General features: G+C 51.0%; 1 protein-coding gene across 1 annotated transcript in view; it reads left to right on the top strand.

Moving 5' to 3' along the window:
* Positions 1 to 19,616, top strand: part of LOC138255404 (dedicator of cytokinesis protein 2-like) — a 1,984,107-nt gene that overhangs the window by 1,836,975 nt on the left and 127,516 nt on the right. The window lies entirely within an intron of this gene.

Raw genomic sequence — 19,616 nt, 5'->3', positions numbered from 1 at the left:
TGCATCAACACATATCTGAACTTCCCGTTCTTGGGAAAAATCCTAGCGAGAGCTGCACCAACGCAGATCTGAACTTCCCGTTCTTAGGAAAAATTCTAGCGAGAGCTGCATCAACACATATCTGAACTTCCCGTTCTTAGAAAAAATCCTAGTGAGAGCTGCACCAACGCAGATCTGAACTTCCCGTTCTTAGGAAAAATGTTAGCGAGAGCTGCAATAACGCAGATGTGAACAAGTTGTAATGGACACAATCAGTTTCATGAGTTTCAATCCGGGTCTTGGGATGCTCGGCGCACTGAGACAGCACAACTACAAATAGGGCTCCCGGTTTTATGATATTTATTTTTTCAACATTTCTGACTGTATTCATCCATATTTATTTTTTGCCCATCTTATTGCTATTTACCCCTTTTTATTTTGTGTTTTGAAAATAAATGGAGTCATAAAATTGTGTATTTCCACATCTGTTTACCTGAAAAATTTGCTCATACTTTGCTGCCTGTCAGGGTTTAGCACATTAAGCAGCCAAATATAGTGAAACATTACACCCACTGGTAAATATCACCATTATAATACAAATATATGTTAACATATGTTTGTATGTAGAGAAATCTCAACCTGTTTTTATCTCCCCGTGCTGTCTATCAGCTCATCTGTTGCCCTGGAATTCACAAAAGACAGCATGGAGAGCCCCCTATAAGAAGCTCAATTTTCTGTATTTTTCTGTTTTAAAAGTAAATACAGACAGGAAAGACATTGGGGCAGATTTATGAAAAGTGGCTCTCACCTAGTGCAATGCCAATTTTCTTGCGCCCCTTAGCATCCCCCTAACACCACCATGTGTACGCCGTATTTAAAATACGGTGCACCATGGCGGTAGTTAGGGAACTAGCACCATAATATTTTACACTAGTGCGGTGCTTTGCAGGACTAGCGTAAAAACATGTTGACGGTAATCCTGCAAAGCGCCTAAAGGCCCATTGAAAGCAAAGGGAGCCTCCTTTTAACACCTGCTCAGAACAGTCGTTAAAAATCCCAGAAGAAATTACGCAAAGAAATCTGTTAGCTTTCTTTGTGCCATTTTTAAGGTCCCCATAATGAGGAAACGCTCCTCTTGCATATATTATGCCTGGCGCAGGCATAATGTGGCACAAAGGGTTACAAAGTGGTGCAATGCATGCAGTGCGCCACTTTGTAAATATGGTACGGCGTTTTTGGACTTGTAACGCCACATTAGCGTAAAACAAATGATGCTAATGTGGCATTGGAATGGAGCTTGCCCCTCTTAAACCTGGGCCATTGTTTTTTGTCTGTATTTATCTGTGAAAATCAGTAAGAACAGAAAACTGGGAGCCTTAACTACAAATAACTCATGCACTAAGAGGCTTATTTACAAGCCCCCTGTGCCACTGTTGCATCATTCTTATTTTATGCAGCGGTGGCGTGAAGCAGTCTCCTACAGTGCGCCACATTTACAAACTGGCACAATGGGACCATTGCCCCAGTTTTAAAGCTTTGTGCCACATTACACCTGCGCCAGGCATAATGTATGCAAGGTAGGCGTTCCCCCATTAAAACCCACGCAGAACTGGCGCAGTGAAATCCACAAGATTTCACTGCGCCATTCTGCGCATTCATAGCGTAAATTTTTTGGTAAAGTGACTCTGGGCTTTTTAACATTGGACCCCACTCGCATTACTGGACCAGTGTCATTTATTTGATGCTAGTCCAGCAATGCGTCAGTTTAGCGTCACAGATGCGTCAGAATTTCTGACGCATCTGTGGAAACGTGCACCCTGGAGCGCTGTATCATAAATACAGTGCTACGAGGGCGTCGTTAGCGGATCCAGGGCTGGTGCAAGAAAACTGGTGCATCAATTCCAATGCGCAGGTTTCTTGTAAATGAGGCCCATAGAATTATGGACAATGAAGGCGCATGCCTCCTAATCCCACTTGACCTCTCTGCGGCATTCGATACTCTCAATTGTGATATCCTTGTCTGCACAGAGAAAGGTTGTAAGGCTCTTTAAGGGAAAGTCTTGGCAGGGTTGGACTGGCCTATCGGGAAATCAGGCAGTGCCTGATGGGCTGGTCTAAAATGTCAGTGTGTGGTCCAGTTTTTTGGTGTTTGTCGGCCTGTTTTGTGGTCTGCTGGGCTGGTCCTTACTGTTGCAGTTTTCCGTACCTTGCAAAACTCTTATACCGCATGTCTTTACAAGTTAAAAACGGCCCGATTTGCAAACAAGGGCCCCCTACTTTCTGTCCCAGTCCAACCAAACACCCTGGAGTGGTTTAAGTCATGCCTGAAGAAACTCTCCCATGTGATTAAGGTAGAACATGCATTGTCAAACCCCATACAAGTCTTCCAGCGAGTTCCACAGAACTCCATCTTTGCTCCTACACTGTTCAACTTTTACCTCAAACCATCGAGAGATCCTTGTAATAACTCCGATTTATACTAGTGATCTCTTTAAGAACACTGACATATGTTATTATCAATTCACTGATGACACACAACTAGAAATCTGCTATCACTCTTGTCAAAATACTATCCTGGATGACAACTCATCATTTCATGCTAAATCCCCAAGAGACTTAGGGCCTGATTTAGATATTGGCGGATGAGTTACTCTGTCACAACGGTGAAGGATATCCCTTGTGTCGCAGTCTAAACCCATTATATCCTATGGGATACTACTATCTATGAAAACGACAAACTTCTAGATGAAAAATCTAATTTCCTTAACCACATCAATGTGACAACAGGATCGGCAACCTAGTAATTCAAACTCCTCAGGGGTACCAAAACCATTCCTATCAACCAAAGACCTGAAATGGTGATACAGGCGACGTTCCTACCAGACTGGACTGTGGGAAGGATGTGTTAGCGGGGATCACCAAAATTCATGTTGACCCGATGAAAGCCTCACCACATGCCGTAGCTCGCCTGGCCTCAGATACCAAACGATTTGACCATATCACCCTGATTGTGTCCTGGAATCCTATTGACGGGAGACCCATGTTTAAACTGTGCTTACTCCACAAGATCAACCATTTTGACCACCCGCATTCCCGTGCAAAGAACCTGAAGCATTGCAGCCGCTCCTGTCAGCTAAGACCAACATCCCAACTGCTTCGAAATCCGAAACTTGAGGAAAAAAAACTCATCTTAAACTAATGCTTTTTCTGGATGTGCTTCCAGAATTTGGAAATCAATTCCTGAAATTCAGATTCTAACTTCCCTATCAGCGTTTAAAAGCCTCTCAAAGTCTTCTTTCCCAGGGATGATCTACTTAACTACACCCCTGTCCAGATGGTCAGACATGCTGGGCATGTTATGTTATGTTATTTGCACTTGTAAAGCGCCTGACTACCCGGAGGCCTCGCAGCGCTGAAAGGACAACAGGAGCAAAGAGGGGGGAAACAGGTTTAAAAAGCCAGGCTTTAATCGCCTTTTGAAAACTAAGTTCGTGACTAGTTAATCGAATACTAAGGGGGAGGGAGTTCCATAATTTGGCTCCCTGATATTCCATCGTAGCGCCACCCCATCTGGCTTTTTTGACTTTAGTAAGTAAAGCTAATGCTATAGATGCAGATCTAAGAGTTCTAACGAGTTTGTAAAGGGTAGCTAAGCTTTTTAGCACGTGAGGTCCTCTATTGTGTAGAGATCTATGGATAATGCATAGGGTTTTTAATTTTATACGGTGTTCCACCGGAAGCCAGTGGAGAGAGGACAAGGCCAGTTTAACTGAAGTATGCCTCGGAAAATCTAGCAGAAGACCCGCTGCGGCGTTCTGGACCACCTGCAATTTGCTGACCACATATTTGGGGGAGCCAAGAAATATACTATTACCATAGTCGAGTCGGGACAGAATAATTGCTTGTACAATAAGTCTTTTTGCCAGAGGGGGCAGTATTACAAGTGCCTTTCTCAAGAGTCTTAATGACCCAAAGCAGGCAGCAGAAATGTTCTTGGCATGATGTTCCAAAGTGAGATGAGGGTCTAACCAGATTCCCAAGCTTTTAATATAATTCTTAGGAGGGGGCAGGTACTCCAACGGGGAAGTAGCTAGGGGGCTATTGCCAGGGTTAGGATGGTGGCCGAGGATCATTATTTCTGTTTTATCCCCATTAAGTTGGAGCATACTGTTCGTCATCCAACTGGATATTGCCTGTAAACACAAAGGCAATGAAGATCCTTCTGACCCTTCCATCGTAGAAAAAGAAACCACTAGCTGAGAATCATCTGCATAGGAGACCAATGATAATCCAAAGGAGTCCACTAGCTCTGCCAAGGGGGAGCATGTCTATGTTGAATAAAGTAGGGCTGAGCGAAGAGCCCTGTGGGACCCCACAGCTCAAATTAAACTGATCAGAGAAGTGAGAGCAGTCCGAGCCCTGAAATGATCATGTGGGTTTAGTCTTGTAATACAGCCTCCTCACACACCAGACCAGATGCAGACATCGACTAAAGCCGCATGGTGCCGAAACATGGCGACTCCCCAGAATCTGGAAAGGGATGTAGAGCCGTCTTCCTCCTTTCCCCCAAGACCTAGACGTGATCTGCTGGTGTATAGCGAGTTTCACAGCTGTGTATTCTGAATTCTTGATATATCCCAGAATGCATTTGTCTTAATAAATAAAATATCGCAATATGCTGACAGCTGCTAAGGTTTCTCCTTCTGGGGACTCCATATGCTTTCATACTTGATCCCTCTGCTCTTCGCCTTCCCTGTTGTTGGGGATGTTGTGGTGTTTTCTGTGTTACGTGAAGCGGCCTGACGCTCCAGGGCCCAGTAGGCGCTACATATTAAAACATTAAGTGAATAGATTGAAATACAAACAACACAAGTATTTCATGCACCCCTGCTAGTAAGGACCTTCCGCACAAGCATGACCAGCCCCCCCCCCCCCCCACACCCCTGAGGATGCATGTGTCACTTTACATAGCCCCTAGATAACAGACATAACATATCCGGCAATATCTGGAGTATTTCTTCTCTATATAATTCAGAATTAGCCGTTCAAGTCATGGCTGAGATGCTCGGCCCACAGGAAATGGATTTTTTGATTTACTCTATGAATAATTTTTCATTTCATGCACATGAATCCCAGAAGACCCGGCGCGCGGGTTTATCGCCGAGGAAGAGGCTTCTCCTTGACAATCTGGGGGGGTGGTGTAGAGGGGTATTGATGGGGGGGGGGCAGAGGATTATATGTGCAGAGATACATTATTCTTCATCTATACCCAGGCCCTCGGCAGACACGTCACGGGGGAACCCCCTGAATGCTGGCATCAGCAACTCCCCCCAGCTATCTCCTGCCCCCCCCCTCAGCCCCATCCAGCCCCCTCCGTGGATAAACCCGTTAATTAGATGAAAACTGCGGGGGGCACCAGGGACGGAGGGGTTAACAAGTTAATCATTCGGCTTTTCTTTCTGTAACAGCACATTAGAAGCCGTCCGGCTGCCGGAGAGTCCTGGGGGGCGCTGGGATTTGGATTTAATTTAAATTGAAAAATAAGAGAATGTTTGCTCAGCAGACGGGCATAAGTCGGAGTTTTTTGTTTTAAACGAAATGGGAATTAATTCTGCGCTGGAACAGCAACTTTCTTGCTTACCAGGTTAATGTGCGGGACCTGGAAGGGGCTGGGGTGGGGGCTGCTGCTGCCTGCGGGGGGGGGGAGGGTACTGAAGAGGGGGGCACTGTGAGGGTGGGGGGGCGGCTGCTGCTGTCTGGGGGAGTCAGGGTACTGTGGAGGGGGCAGTGTGTGGGGGTGCAGCCAAAAATAAGGCCCATCTGAACCACGCCTGGTGAAGCCCACCCAAGCGCACCCCCATTCTGAATAAACAGAGCATGGGCTTCTAAGCGCCATTCACAGCCGGTGACACTGTCTTGATTGAGGGTCGATAACAGTGCACATTCCTTACAGTGCACATTCCTTACAGTGCACGTGCAGTGACCGTCCACAGCCAGTGCACATTCCTGACAGTGCACGTGCAGTGACCGTCCACAGCCAGTGCACGTGCAGTGACCGTCCACTGCCAGTGCACGTGCAGTGACCGTCCACAACCAGTGTGCATTCCTTACAGTGCCCTATACACAGCCAGTGCACATTCCTTACAGTGCACGTGCACACCAAGTGCACATTCCTTACAGTGACCGTCCACAGCCCGTGCACATTCCTTACAGTGACCGTCCACAGCCAGTGCACATTCCTTACAGTGACCGTCCACACCCAGTACACATTCCTTACAGTGCACGTGCACAGCCAGTGCACGTTCCTTACAGTGCACGTGCACACCCAGTGCACATTCCTTACAGTGACTGTCCATACCCAGTGCACATTCCTGGCACTGACCGTCCACAGCCCGTGCACATTCCTTACAGTGACCGTCCACAGCAAGTGCACATTCCTTACAGTGACCGTCCACACCCACTGCACATTCCTTACAGTGACCGTCCACAGCCCGTGCACATTCCTTACAGCGACCGTCCACAGCCAGTGCACATTCCTTACAGTGACTGTCCACAGCCAGTGCACATTCCTTACAGTGCACGTGCACAGCCAGTGCACATTCCTTACAGTGCACGTGCACATGCAGTGCACATTCCTTACAGTGCACGTGCACACCCAGTGTACATTCCTTACAGTGACCGTCCACAGCCCGTGCACATTCCTTACAGTGGCGATCCGCAGCCAGTGCACATTCCTTACAGTGCACATTCCTTACAGTGCACGTGCAGTGACCGTCCACAGCCAGTGCACATTCCTTCCAGTGCACGTGCAGTGACATGCACGTGCATTGACCGTCCACAGGCAGTGTACATTCCTTACAGTGCCCGATACACAGCCAGTGCACATTCCTTACAGTGCACTTGCACACCCAGTGCACATTCCTGGCACTGACCGTCCACAGCCCGTGCACATTCCTCACAGTGACCGTCCACAGTCCGTGCACATTCCTTACAGTGACCGTCCACACCCAGTGCACATTCCTGACACTGACCGTCCACAGCCCGTGCACATTCATTACAGTGACCGTCCACAGCAAGTGCACATGCCTTACAGTGACCGTCCACACCCACTGCACATTCCTTACAGCGACCGTCCACAGCCCGTGCACATTCCTTACTGCGACCGTCCACAGCCAGTGCACATTCCTTACAGTGATCGGCCACAGCCAGTGCACATTCCTTACAGTGCACGTGCACACCCAGTGCACATTCCTTACAGTGCATGTGCACACCCAGTGCACATTCCTTACAGTGACCGTCCACAGCCAGTGCACATTCCTTACAGTGACCGTCCACAGCCAGTGCACATTCCTTACAGCGACCTTCCACCCCCAGTGCACATTCCTTACAGCGACCGGCCACAGCCAGTGCACATTCCTTACAGCGACCTTCCACACCCAGTGCACATTCCTTACAGCGACCGGCCACAGCCAGTGCACATTCCTTGCAGCGACCGGCCACAGCCAGTGCACATTCCTTACAGCGACCTTCCACACCCAGTGCACATTCCTTACATTGCACATTCCTTACAGCGACCGTCCACAGTCCGTACACATTCCTTACAGTGACCGGCCACAGCCCGTGCACATTCCTTACAGCGACCGTTCACAGCCAGTGCACATTCCTTACAGCGACCGTCCACAGTCCGTGCACATTCCTTACAGTGACCGGCAACAGCCCGTGCACATTCCTTACAGCGACCGTTCACAGCCAGTGCACATTCCTTACAGTGACCGTCCACAGTCCGTGCACATTCCTTACAGCGACCGGCCACAGCCCGTGCACATTCCTTACAGTGACCGTCCACACCCAGTTCACATTCCTTACAGTGACCGTCCACAGCCAGTGCACATTCCTTACAGTGAGTGTCCACAGCCAGTGCACATTCCTTACAATGACCGTCCAAAGCCAGTGCACATTCCTTACAGCGACCGTCCACAGCCCGTGCACATTCTTTACAGCGACCGTCGACAGCCAGTGCACATTCCTTACAGTGACCGTCCACACCCAGTTCACATTCCTTACAGTGACCATCCACAGCCCGTGCACATTCCTTACAGTGACCGTCCACATCCAGTGCACATTCTTTAAGGCGACCGGCCAAAGCCTGTGCACATTCCTTACAGTGACCGTCCACACCCAACGCACATTCCTTACAGTGTGCGTCTACAGCCAGTGCACATTCCTTACATGACCGTCCACAGCCAGTGCACATTCCTTACAGTGACCATCCACACCCAGTGCACATTACTTACAGCGACCGGCCACAGCCAGTGCACATTCCTTACAGCGACCGGCCACAGCCAGTGCACATTCCTTACAGTGACCATCAATAGCCAGTGCACATTCCTTACAGAAACCATCCACAGCCAGTGCACATTCCTTCGAGTGACCATCCACATTCAGTGCACATACAGAAACCGTCCACAGCCAGTGCACATTCCTTACAGTGACCATCGACAGCCAGTGCACATTCCTTACAGTGACGGCCACAGCCAGTGCACAATCCTTACAGAAACCGTCCACAGCCAGTGCACATTCCTTACAGTGACTCTCCACACCCACTGCACATTCCTTACAGTGACGGCCACAGCCCATGCACATTCCTTACAGTGACCATCGACAGCCCGTGCACATTCCTTACAGTGACCGTCCACAGCCAGTGCACATTCCTTACAGTGACCGGCCACAGCCAGTGCACATTCCTTACAGTGACCGTCCACAGTCAGTGCACATTCCTTACAGTGACCGGCCACAGCCAGTGCACATTCCCAACAGTGACCGTTCACAGCCAGTGCACATTCCTTACAGTGACCGTCCACAGCCAGTGTACATTCCTTACAGTGACCGTCCACAGCCCGTGCACATTCCTTACAGTGACCGGCCACAGCCAGTGTACATTCCTTACAGTGACCGGCCACAGGGCATGCATATTCCTGACAGTGACCGGCCACAGCCAGTGCACATTCCTTACTGCGACCTTCCACAGCCAGTGCACATTCCTTACAGCGACCGGCCGCAGCCAGTGCACATTCCTTACAGCGACCGTCCACAGTCCGTACACATTCCTTACAGTGACCGGCCACAGCCCGTGCACATTCCTTACAGTGACCGTTCACAGGCAGTGCACATTCCTTACAGCGACCGTCCACAGTCCGTGCACATTCCTTACAGTGACCGGCCACAGCCGGTGCACATTCCTTACAGCGACCGTTCACAGCTAGTGCACATTCCTTACAGTGACCGTCCACAGTCCGTGCACATTCCTAACAGTGACCGTACACAGCCAGTGCGCATTCCTTACAGTGACCGTTCACAGGCAGTGCACATTCCTTACAGTGACCGTCCTCAGCCAGTGCACATTCCTTACAGTGACCGTCCTCAGCCAGTGCACATTCCTTACAGTGACCGTCAGTGCACATTCCTTACAGTGACCATCCACAGCCAGTGCACATTCCTTACAGTGACCGTCCACAGTCAGTGCACATTCTTTACACTGACTGTCCACAGTCAGTGCACATTCCTTACAGCGACCGTCCACAGCCAGTGCACAGTCCTTACACTGACCGTCCACAGCCAGTGCACATTCCTTGCAGTGACCATCCATAGCCAGTGCACATTCCTTACAGGGACCGTGCACAGCTAGTACACATTCCTGTCACTGACCGTCCACAGCCAGCGCACATTCCTTACAGTGACCATCCACAGCCAGTGCACATTCCTTACAGTGACCGTCCACACCCAGTGCACATTCCTTGCAGTGATCGGCCACAGCCCGGGCACATTCCTTACAGTGACCATCAATAGCCATTGCACATTCCTTACAGAAACCGTCCACAGCCAGTGCACATTCCTTACAGTGACCGTCCACAGCCAGTGCACATTCCTTACAGTGACTGTCCACAGCCAGTGCACATTCCTCACAGTGACCGTCCACAGCCAGTGCACATTCCTCACAGTGACCGTCCACAGCCAATGCACATTCCTTACAGTGACTGTCCACACCCAGTGCACATTCCTTACAGTGACTGTCCACAGTCAGTGCACATTCCTTACAGTGACTCTCCACACCCAGTGCACATTCCTTACAGTGACCGTCCACAGCCAGTGCACATTCCTTACAGTGAACATCCACAGCCCGTGCATATTCCTTACAGTGACTGTCCACACCCAGTGCACATTCCTTTCAGCGACCGACCACAGCCAGTGCACATTCCTTACAGTGACCATCAATAGCCAGTGCACATTCCTTACAGAAACCGTCCACAGCCAGTGCACATTCCTTCGAGTGACCACCCACAGTCAGTGCACATACAGAAACCGTCCACAGCCAGTGCACATTCCTTACAGTGACCATTGACAGCCAGTGCACATTCCTTACAGTGACGGCCACAGCCAGTGCACATTCCTTACAGAAACCGTCCACAGCCAGTGCACATTCCTTACAGTAACTCTCCACACCCACTGCACATTCCTTACAGTGACGGCCACCGCCCGTGCACATTCCTTACAGTGACCATCGACAGCCCGTGCACATTCCTTACAGTGACCGTCCACAGCCAGTGCACATTCCTTACAGTGACCGGCCACAGCCAATGCACATTCCTTACAGTGACCGTCCACAGTCAGTGCACATTCCTTACAGTGACCGGCCACAGCCAGTGCACATTCTTTAAGGCGACCGGCCACAGCCCGTGCACATTCCTTACAGTGACCGTCCACACCCAGCGCACATTCCTTACAGTGACCGTCCACAGCCCGTGCACATTCCTTACAGTGACTCTCCACACCCACTGCACATTCCTTACAGTGTGCGTCTACAGCCAGTGCACATTCCTTACATGACTGTCCACAGCCAGTGCACATTCCTTACAGTGAACCGTCCACACCCAGTGCACATTCCTTACAGCGACCGGCCACAGCCAGTGTACATTCCTTACAGTGACCATCAATAGCCCGTGCACATTCCTTACAGTGACCGGCCACAGCCAGTGCACATTCCTTACAGTGACCGTCCACAGTCAGTGCACATTCCTTACAGTGACCGGCCACAGCCAGTGCACATTCCTAACAGTGACGTTCACAGCCAGTGCACATTCCTTACAGTGACCGTCCACAGCCAGTGCACATTCCTTACAGTGACCGTCCACAGCCCGTGCACATTCCTTACAGTGACCTGCCACAACCAGTGTACATTCCTTACAGTGACCGGCCACAGGGCATGCACATTCCTGACAGTGACCGGCCACAGCCAGTGCACATTCCTTATAGTGACCGTCCACAACCAGTGCACATTCCTTACAGCGACCGGCCACAGCCAGTGCACATTCCTTACAGCGACCGTTCACAGCCCGTGCACATTCCTTACAGTGACCATCCACAGCCAGTGCACATTCCTTACAGTGACCGTTCACAGCCCGTGCACATTCCTTACAGTGACTGTCCACAACCAGTGCACATTTGTGAGAAGGTAGCCTCTTTCTAGCCTTGTTACCCCCACTTTTGGCCTGTTTGTGAGTGTATGCCAGGGTGTTTGTCACTGTTTTCACTGTCTCACTGGGATCCTGATAGCCGGGCCTCAGTGCTCATAGTGAAAACACTATGTTTTCAGTATGGTTGTTATGTGTCACTGGGATCCTGCTGGTCAGGACCCCAGTGCTCATAGGTTTTGTGGCCTATATGTATGTGTCACTGGGACCCTGTCACACAGGGCCCCAGTGCTCATAGGTGTGCATGTATATGTTCCCTGTGTGGTGCCTAACTGTCTCACTGAGGCTCTGCTAACCAGAACCTCAGTGGTTATGCTCTCTCATTACTTTCAAATTGTCACTAACAGGCTAGTGACCAATTTTACCAATTTACATTGGCTTACTGGAACACCCTTATAATTCCCTAGTATATGGTACTGAGGTACCCAGGGTATTGGGGTTCCAGGAGATCCCTATGGGCTGCAGCATTTCTTTTGCCACCCATAGGGAGCTCTGACAATTCTTACACAGGCCTGCCACTGCAGCCTGAGTGAAATAACGTCCACGTTATTTCACAGCCATTTTACACTGCACTTAAGTAACTTATAAGTCACCTATATGTCTAACCTTTACCTGGTAAAGGTTAGGTGCAAAGTTACTTAGTGTGAGGGCACCCTGGCACTAGCCAAGGTGCCCCCACATTGTTCAGAGCCAATTCCCTGAACTTTGTGAGTGCGGGGACACCATTACGCGCGTGCACTACATATAGGTCACTACCTATATGTAGCTTCACAATGGTAACTCCGAATATGGCCATGTAACATGTCTATGATCATGGAATTGCCCCCTCTATGCCATCCTGGCATAGTTGGCACAATCCCATGATCCCAGTGGTCTGTAGCACAGACCCTGGTACTGCCAAACTGCCCTTCCTGGGGTTTCACTGCAGCTGCTGCTGCTGCCAACCCCTCAGACAGGCAGCTGCCCTCCTGGGGTCCAGCCAGGCCTGGCCCAGGATGGCAGAACAAAGAACTTCCTCTGAGAGAGGGTGTGACACCCTCTCCCTTTGGAAAATGGTGTGAAGGCAGGGGAGGAGTAGCCTCCCCCAGCCTCTGGAAATGCTTTGTTGGGCACAGAGGTGCCCAATTCTGCATAAGCCAGTCTACACCGGTTCAGGGACCCCTTAGCCCCTGCTCTGGCGCGAAACTGGACAAAGGAAAGGGGAGTGACCACTCCCCTGACCTGCACCTCCCCTGGGAGGTGTCCAGAGCTCCTCCAGTGTGCTCCAGACCTCTGCCATCTTGGAAACAGAGGTGCTGCAGGCACACTGGACTGCTCTGAGTGGCCAGTGCCACCAGGTGACGTCAGAGACTCCTGCTGATAGGCTCCTTCAGGTGTTAGTAGCCTTTCCTCTCTCCTAGGTAGCCAAACCCTCTTTTCTGGCTATTTAGGGTCTCTGTCTCTGGGGAAACTTTAGATAACGAATGCATGAGCTCAGCCGAGTTCCTCTGCATCTCCCTCTTCACCTTCTGATAAGGAATCGACCGCTGACCGCGCTGGAAGCCTGCAAACCTGCAACATAGTAGCAAAGACGACTACTGCAACTCTGTAACGCTGATCCTGCCGCCTTCTCGACTGTTTTCCTGCTTGTGCATGCTGTGGGGGTAGTCTGCCTCCTCTCTGCACCAGAAGCTCCGAAGAAATCTCCCGTGGGTCGACGGAATCTTCCCCCTGCAACCGCAGGCACCAAAAAGCTGCATTACCGGTCCCTTGGGTCTCCTCTCAGCACGACGAGCGAGGTCCCTCGAATCCAGCGACACCGTCCAAGTGACCCCCACAGTCCAGTGACTCTTCAGCCCAAGTTTGGTGGAGGTAAGTCCTTGCCTCACCTCGCTGGGCTGCATTGCTGGGAACCGCGACTTTGCAAGCTACTCCGGCCCCTGTGCACTTCTGGCGGAAATCCTTCGTGCACAGCCAAGCCTGGGTCCACGGCACTCTAACCTGCATTGCACGACTTTCTAAGTTGGTCTCCGGCGACGTGGGACTCCTTTGTGCAACTTCGGCGAGCACCGTTTCACGCATCCTTGTAGTGCCTGTTTCTGGCACTTCTCCGGGTGCTACCTGCTTCAGTGAGGGCTCTTTGTCTTGCTCGACGTCCCCTCTCTCTGCAGGTCCAATTTGCGACCTCCTGGTCCCTCCTGGGCCCCAGCAGCGTCCAAAAACGCCAAACGCACGATTTGCGTGTAGCAAGGCTTGTTGGCGTCCATCCGGCGGGAAAACACTTCTGCACGACTCTCCAAGGCGTAGGGGATCCATCCTCCAAAGAGGAAGTCTCTAGCCCTTGTCGTTCCTGCAGTATTCACAGTTCTTCAGCCTAGTAAGAGCTTCTTTGCACCAACCGCTGGCATTTCTTGGGCATCTGCCCATCTCCGAGTTGCTTGTGACTTTTGGACTTGGTCCCCTTGTTCCACAGGTACCCTCAGTCAGGAATCCATCGTTGTTGCATTGCTGATTTGTGTTTTCCTTGCATTTTCCCTCTAACACGACTATTTTGTCCTTAGGGGAACTTTAGTGCACTTTGCACTCACTTTTCAGGGTCTTGGGGAGGGTTATTTTTCTAACTCTCACTATTTTCTAATAGTCCCAGCGACCCTCTACAAGGTCACATAGGTTTGGGGTCCATTCGTGGTTCGCATTCCACTTCTGGAGTATATGGTTTGTGTTGCCCCTATCCCTATGTTTCCCCATTGCATCCTATTGTAACTATACATTGTTTGCACTGTTTTCTAAGACTATACTGCATATTTTTGCTATTGTGTATATATATCTTGTGTATATTTCCTATCCTCTCACTGAGGGTACACTCTAAGATACTTTGGCATATTGTCATAAAAATAAAGTACCTTTATTTTTAGTATAACTGTGTATTGTGTTTTCTTATGATATTGTGCATATGACACTAAGTGGTACTGTAGTAGCTTCACACGTCTCCTAGTTCAGCCTAAGCTGCTCTGCTAAGCTACCATTATCTATCAGCCTAAGCTGCTAGACACCCTATACACTAATAAGGGATAACTGGGCCTGGTGCAAGGTGCAAGTACCCCTTGGTACTCACTACAAGCCAGTCCAGCCTCCTACAACATTCCTTACTGTGACCTTCCCCAGCCAGTGCACATTCCTAACAGTGACCGTTCACAGCCCGTGCACATTCCTTACAGTGACCGTTCACAGGCAGTGCACATTCCTTACAGTGACCGTCCTCAGCCAGTGCACATTCCTTACAGTGACCGTCCTCAGCCAGTGCACATTCCTTACAGTGACCGTCAGTGCACATTCCTTACAGTGACCGTCCACAGCCAGTGCACATTCCTTACAGTGACCGTCCACAGTCAGTGCACATTCTTTACACTGACTGTCCACAGTCAGTGCACATTCCTTACAGCGACCGTCCACAGCCAGTGCACATTCCTTACACTGACCGTCCACAGCCAGTGCACATTCCTTGCAGTGACCATCCATAGCCAGTTCACATTCCTTACAGGGACCATGCACAGCTAGTACACATTCCTGTCACTGACCGTCCACAGCCAGCGCACATTCCTTACAGTGACCATCCACAGCCAGTGCACATTCCTTACAGTGACCGTCCACACCCAGTGCACATTCCTTGCAGTGATCGGCCACAGCCAGTGCACATTCCTTACAGTGACCGTCCACAGCCAGTGCACATTCCTTACAGTGACTGTCCACAGCCAGTGCCCATTCCTCACAGTGACCGTCCACAGCCAGTGCACATTCCTCACAGTGACCGTCCACAGCCAATGCACATTCCTTACAGTGACTGTCCACACCCAGTGCACATTCCTTACAGTGACTGTCCACAGTCAGTGCACATTCCTTACAGTGACGCTCCACACCCAGTGCACATTCCTTACAGTGACCGTCCACAGCCAGTTCACATTCCTTACAGTGAACATCCACAGCCACTGCACGTTCCTTACAGTGACTGTCCACAGCCAGTGCACATTCCTTACAGTGACCGTCCACAGTCAGTGCACATTCCTTACAGTGACCGTCCACAGTCAGTGCACATTCCTTACAGTGACCGGCCACAGCCAGTGCACATTCCTTACAGTGACCGGCCACTGCACATTCCTTGCAGTGATCGGCCACAGCCACTGCACATTCCTTACAGTGACCGTCCACAGCCACTGCACATTCCATGCAGTGACCGTCCACAGCCACTGCACATTCCTGACAGTGACCGTCCACAGTCAGTGCACATTCCTTACAGTGACCAGCTACAGCCAGTGCACATTCCTTACAGTGACCGGCCACAGCCACTGCACATTCCTTGCAGTGACCAGCCACAGCCAGTACACATTCCTTACAGTGGCCGTCCACAGCCAGTGCACATTCCTTACAGTGACCGTTCACAGCCAGTGCACATTCCTTACAGTGACCTTCCACAGGGCATGCACATTCCTTACAGTGACCATCCACAGCCCGTGCAAATTCCTTTCAGTGACCGTCCACAGCCTGTGCACATTCCTTACAGTGACTGTCCACACCCAGTGCACATTCCTTACAGTGACCTTCCCCAGCCAGTGCACATTCCTAACAGTGACCGTTCACAGCCCGTGCACATTCCTAACAGTGACCGTCCACAGCCAGTGCACATTCCTTACAGTGACTGTTCACAGGCAGTGCACATTCCTTACAGTGACCGTCCTCAGACAGTGCACATTCCTTACAGTGACCGTCCTCAGCCAGTGCACATTCCTTACAGTGACCGTCAGTGCACATTCCTTACAGTGACCGTCCACAGCCAGTGCACATTCCTTACAGTGACCGTCCACAGTCAGTGCACATTCTTTACACTGACTGTCCACAGTCAGTGCACATTCCTTACAGCGACCGTCCACAGCCAGTGCACATTCCTTACACTGACCGTCCACAGTCAGTGCACATTTCTTGCAGTGACCATCCATAGCCAGTGCACATTCCTTACAGGGACCGTGCACAGCTAGTACACATTCCTGTCACTGACCGTCCACAGCCAGCGCACATTCCTTACAGTGACCATCCACAGCCAGTGCACATTCCTTACAGTGACCGTCCACACCCAGTGCACATTCCTTGCAGTGATCGGCCACAGCCCGGGCACATTCCTTACAATGACCATCAATAGCCATTGCACATTCCTTACAGAAACTGTCCACAGCCAGTGCACATTCCTTACAGTGACCGTCCACACCCAGTGCACATTCCTTGCAGTGATCGGCCACAGCCTGGGCACATTCCTTACAGTGACCATCAATAGCCATTGCACATTCCTTACAGAAACCGTCCACAGCCAGTGCACATTCCTTACAGTGACCGTCCACAGTCAGTGCACATTCCTTACAGTGACCGGCCACAGCCAGTGCACATTCCTTACAGTGACCGGCCACAGCCACTGCACATTCCTTGCAGTGATCGGCCACAGCCACTGCACATTCCTTACAGTGACCGTCCACAGCCACTGCACATTCAATGCAGTGACCGTCCACAGCCACTGCACATTCCTGACAGTGACCGTCCACAGTCAGTGCACATTCCTTACAGTGACCGGCTACAGCCAGTGCACATTCCTTACAGTGACCGGCCACAGCCACTGCACATTCCTTGCAGTGACCGGCCACAGCCAGTACACATTCCTTACAGTGACCGTCCACAGCCAGTGCACATTCCTTACAGTGACCGTTCACAGCCAGTGCACATTCCTTACAGTGACCTTCCACAGGGCATGCACATTCCTTACAGTGACCATCCACAGCCTGTGCAAATTCCTTTCAGTGACCGTCCACAGCCCGTGCACATTCCTTACAGTGACTGTCCACACCCAGTGCACATTCCTTACAGTGACCTTCCCCAGCCAGTGCACATTCCTAACAGTGACCGTTCACAGCCCGTGCACATTCCTAACAGTGACCGTCCACAGCCAGTGCACATTCCTTACAGTGACCGTTCACAGGCAGTGCACATTCCTTACAGTGACCGTCCTCAGCCAGTGCACATTCCTTACAGTGACCGTCCTCAGCCAGTGCACATTCCTTACAGTGACCGTCAGTGCACATTCCTTACAGTGACCGTCCACAGCCAGTGCACATTCCTTACAGTGACCGTCCACAGTCAGTGCACATTCTTTACACTGACTGTCCACAGTCAGTGCACATTCCTTACAGCGACCGTCCACAGCCAGTGCACATTCCTTACACTGACCGTCCACAGCCAGTGCAGATTCCTTGCAGTGACCATCCATAGCCAGTGCACATTCCTTACAGGGACCGTGCACAGCTAGTACACATTCCTGTCACTGACCGTCCACAGCCAGCGCACATTCCTTACAGTGACCATCCACAGCCAGTGCACATTCCTTACAGTGACCGTCCACACCCAGTGCACATTCCTTGCAGTGATCGGCCACAGCCCGGGCACATTCCTTACAGTGACCATCAATAGCCATTGCACATTCCTTACAGAAACCGTCCACAGCCAGTGCACATTCCTTACAGTGACCGTCCACAGCCAGTGCACATTCCTTACAGTGACTGTCCACAGCCAGTGCACATTCCTCACAGTGACCGTCCACAGCCAGTGCACATACCTCACAGTGACCGTCCACAGCCAATGCACATTCCTTACAGTGACTGTCCACACCCAGTGCACATTCTTTACAGTGACTGTCCACCGTCAGTGCACATTCCTTACAGTGACGCTCCACACCCAGTGCACATTCCTTACAGTGACCGTCCACAGCCAGTGCACATTCCTTACAGTGAACATCCACAGCCAATGCACGTTCCTTACAGTGACTGTCCACAGCCAGTGCACATTCCTTACAGTGACCGTCCACAGTCAGTGCACATTCCTTACAGTGACCGTCCACAGTCAGTGCACATTCCTTACAGTGACCGGCCACAGCCAGTGCACATTCCTTACAGTGACCGGCCACAGCCACTGCACATTCCTTGCAGTGATCGGCCACAGCCACTGCACATTCCTTACAGTGACCGTCCACAGCCACTGCACATTCCATGCAGAGACCGTCCACAGCCACTGCACATTCCTGACAGTGACCGTCCACAGTCAGTGCACATTCCTTACAGTGACCGGCCACAGCCAGTGCACATTCCTTACAGTGACCGGCCACAGCCACTGCACATTCCTTGCAGTGACCGGCCACAGCCAGTACACATTTGTTACAGTGACCGTCCACAGCCAGTGCACATTCCTTACAGTGACCGTTCACAGCCAGTGCACATTCCTTACAGTGACCTACCACAGGGCATGCACATTCCTTACAGTGACCATCCACAGCCCGTGCAAATTCCTTTCAGTGACCGTCCACAGCCCGTGCACATTCCTTACAGTGACTGTCCACACCCAGTGCACATTCCTTACAGTGACCTTTCCCAGCCAGTGCACATTCCTAACAGTGACCGTTCACAGCCCGTGCACATTCCTAACAGTGACCGTCCACAGCCAGTGCACATTCCTTACAGTGACCGTTCACAGGCAGTGCACATTCCTTACAGTGACCGTCCTCAGCCAGTGCACATTCCTTACAGTGACCGTCCTCAGCCAGTGCACATTCCTTACAGTGACCGTCAGTGCACATTCCTTACAGTGACCGTCCACAGCCAGTGCACATTCCTTACAGTGACCGTCCACAGTCAGTGCACATTCTTTACACTGACTGTCCACAGTCATTGCACATTCCTTACAGCGACCGTCCACAGCCAGTGCACATTCCTTACACTGACCGTCCACAGCCAGTGCACATTCCTTGCAGTGACCATCCATAGCCAGTGCACATTCCTTACAGGGACCGTGCACAGCTAGTACACATTCCTGTCACTGACTGTCCACAGCCAGCGCACATTCCTTACAGTGACCATCCACAGCCAGTGCACATTCCTTACAGTGACCGTCCACACCCAGTGCACATTCCTTGCAGTGATCGGCCACAGCCCGGGCACATTCCTTACAGTGACCATCAATAGCCATTGCACATTCCTTACAGAAACCGTCCACAGCCAGTGCACATTCCTTACAGTGACGCTCCACACCCAGTGCACATTCCTT

Source organism: Pleurodeles waltl, chromosome 1_1, assembly GCF_031143425.1.
Source record: "Pleurodeles waltl isolate 20211129_DDA chromosome 1_1, aPleWal1.hap1.20221129, whole genome shotgun sequence".
Taxonomy (NCBI): Eukaryota; Metazoa; Chordata; class Amphibia; order Caudata; family Salamandridae; genus Pleurodeles; species Pleurodeles waltl.
Note: the sequence above shows the minus strand (reverse complement) of the source record. Positions and strands in the feature narration are given on the sequence as shown.